At 40.9% G+C, this 3,192-nt stretch overlaps 1 pseudogene; it reads right to left on the bottom strand.

Annotated features, from left to right (window-relative positions):
• Nucleotides 1-1,458: 1,458 nt before the first annotated feature.
• Nucleotides 1,459-2,649, bottom strand: LOC108374431 (myb-like protein AA; annotated as a pseudogene).
• Nucleotides 2,650-3,192: the final 543 nt, after the last annotated feature.

Raw genomic sequence — 3,192 nt, 5'->3', positions numbered from 1 at the left:
GCAAAATCAATAAGAATATCGATAAAAATTTCGATAACAAAATCGATAAAAATATCGATAACAAAACCGATAAAATATCGATTACTATATCGATAAGTCCCGAGAATTCCGAAAATCTCTAAAATCTCGAAATATAGTGAGTCTCTGCCTATATCCTTTTCTCTATAATTACCTTTATTTTAATCTTTCTTGGTCTATCTTCATCTTTACTTTTATCGGTATCTTCATCCTCATATTTTCCTTTATATTTATCTTTGTTTTTACTTTTATGTTTATCATATTCTTCATCTACATATTCCCCTTCACCTTTGCCTTTTATAAATATTGCCCCATCTGTTACTGAAAAGTCGAAATACCTAAACACACATACTTTTTGTCTCCTTCTCTTACTTCTAAAGCAAGCACTCTAAGAAGAAGAAAGCGGTAAACTTCTTCACGGACGGATAAAAACATGGATACAGGGAGGGTGAAGGTTTATTCTTTCGGAAAATTCTTCCGGAAAAGAAGACGTTTCTCTGCTGCAGAAAACCTTTTTATAAAAATACTTTTTGAAGCGCAAGACACGAGTGAGCCATCGTTACCCCTTAAAGGTGCCGAATACCACATTACCTCTCAAGGGCTAGTGATGGGCGGTAATACTTGGAATTTCAACTGATCCCTTTGTATCAGCTTTCAAGAGGAAGACGAGGTGGAATCATCTCAGCATCAGGAAGCATTTTGGCCCGCACTTCTTAACTAACACTGAGCTCTGAGGAATCGAAATTAGCCGCATTAGAAATTCGGTAATCGGCACGCGTTGTTTTACCGACTAAATTAAGGTTCTCCGTTCAGTGTTTTCATGGTACACAAATGCCAATCTCTTAACTCGTCCAAGTGTGTCCCTTGTCTGGGGCAACCACTTTAGCCTAACCCAACCTAACCTGATACTTCTTTCGGCTATGAAATAGTTGGTCACATTACTCATTTAGTGCAAACATACTCCAAATAAGTTGGGTATCAGGTCACAAAAACAAAATCTGGCCGATAAATAACTTTAACAAGAAGCGAAGAGCGAATCGTAGCAGATGTGCCACTGTCGAGCCATTGAAGAGGATTCTTCGGGCATTGAGTTTCCAACCTAATTAGAATGAGGGTCTACTTATGAGATGATAGTAATCTCGAAAGGTAGTAGAATATAATAGGCAATAGCCACTACCCTGGTGTGCCTCCATCGGAGGTCATTGTAACCTATCGGGAAATGATATGTAACACCTTTTAGTTCTAAGGGCAGCTTGGCTTGCACCTCTGGACTAGCAACCACATCATTAAGAAAAAGTTTTAATGACAGTTTTTTATCAATAAGATATTCCCCAAGTGCTCATTTTAGAGTGATATAAAATTAATGGCCTGGCATTACTCGTAATCATTTAGAGGGTTATTATCAAAGAGCGTTTTAAATGTATTCTTAAGGCTTAGTCTTCATTTATTCAAGTACTCACCCTTATCGCCTTCATCGTAGTATTCCTCTCTCCTCCTCGCCCTCCTCCGCATCGTAGTCCAGTACAGCATGCACCTGTGTGCGTGAGCCCTGGCCGGCCTGAACTCGTGTAAAGCCAGGTGGACGATGGGGAAATGCCTCGTTGTCAGCCCCGCCATCATCGCCGCTATTACCACCTGCCGCTGTACGCCCTCATCGCCGCCACTCAAGTCACCGTCATCCGTTCTGACCGAGGGCGCGGCGGCTGCACCATAAACCGCAGCCGGTTGTGGTAGAGGTGCTGGTGGAGCTTCGGTAATTGGCGCAATGTTACCAAAACTCTGTTGGCTAGTCTGCGTTTGAGTCTTTGACTGCGATTGAGCGGCAAATGAGGAAGTGCTGTGAGTGTAGGTATTATAATATTGCTTTTGTTGTTGTTGCTGTTGATGACGTTGTTGTTGCTGTTGTTGTTGTTGTGGTGTTGCTACGCCTCCAGGCCCAAAACGATTATACGAACCTTCACCGTAGGTTCTAGTCGAAGAAGCTGCCGCCGCGGAGGAGGAGGCGGAGGAGGCGGCAGCGGCAGCGAGCAACGATGCGGAAGTGGCTGCCTTGAAGGCGACATTGTTGCCATTAATTTGTTGCTGTTGTTGCAGTTGATGATGCTGCTGTTGCTGTTGTTGCTGCTGTTGATTTATGCTGAAATGACTGTAATGCTGTTGATGGTGTTGTTGCTGTTGTTGTTTTTGGTTATTAAATTGTGTATTACGCGCGCCGGGTGGCGGTATAGGCGGTAAGTAGGTGTTGCCGCCTTTCAGCCGATTACTATTTTTATTATTATTGTTGTTGTTATTATTGCTATTGCTATTGTATTGATATGATTGACGTATGGACTGCTGTTGTTGTTGTTGTTGTTGTTGCGGCTGATGCAGCTGTGGTGGCGCATATGGATTATTTTTGTAGAAGTCTGACTCAGGTGGCGGCGGCGCATCGTCACCCTGTTGCTGTTGATGATCGGCTGGCGAGTAGAGTAAATTGTTTGTATTAGCGGCCAGCTGATGAGCGGGATGGAGGGGCGGCAATGTGGCACCCCACGTTGGCACCGGTTGCGCTAAAGCACCAAAGGGCAGCGAGAAGTTCGTTAGCGCCATTTGTTGTGTTAGTCACTGGGTTTTTAACTGGTTTTCGAATGGTTGCGCTTGGTCAGCAGGCGACGCGGAAGGGCATTTTTTCACGCAACCGAAATTTAAATGGAATTCCTTTAGCAAAGCGTGCTGCTGTCAGTTAAACGAACGTTTATTTTTTTAATTAAATTTGCTCGAGTTGTTTTTGATTAACTTAAATTGCGATTTGATTCTGAATTGAAAATTTAAAAAGTTGCATATGAACAAATAGCGGGTCTTTTGTTGTAATTGGAATAAATTTTCGGCGACTTTGGAGAGCTTTATTTTGCTGACGTACTAAAAATTTAGCAAATTTTAATTTTTAATTTTTGTTAGATGACTTTTTTATAAAACACTAAGCTCTCATAAATTAAACATTGCTTTTATTTTTATTTTTTATTGTACAAATTTAAGTTTCATTAATTTTTTTATTCAACTTTTTTACTTTATGCGCATCTATGCTTAAAATGTATTTTTGTTTTTGTTTTTTTTTTTTTAAACACGCACGTTCATATTTTTCTTTAAGATGCAGACATTTGTGCTCAAGCCTGAAATTTATGAATGTAATGAGTT

This window comes from Rhagoletis zephyria, unplaced genomic scaffold (assembly GCF_001687245.7).
Source record: "Rhagoletis zephyria isolate East Lansing unplaced genomic scaffold, Rhagoletis_zephyria_1.1 Rzeph_scaffold_07706, whole genome shotgun sequence".
In the NCBI taxonomy this organism is placed as follows: Eukaryota; Metazoa; Arthropoda; class Insecta; order Diptera; family Tephritidae; genus Rhagoletis; species Rhagoletis zephyria.
Note: the sequence above shows the minus strand (reverse complement) of the source record. Positions and strands in the feature narration are given on the sequence as shown.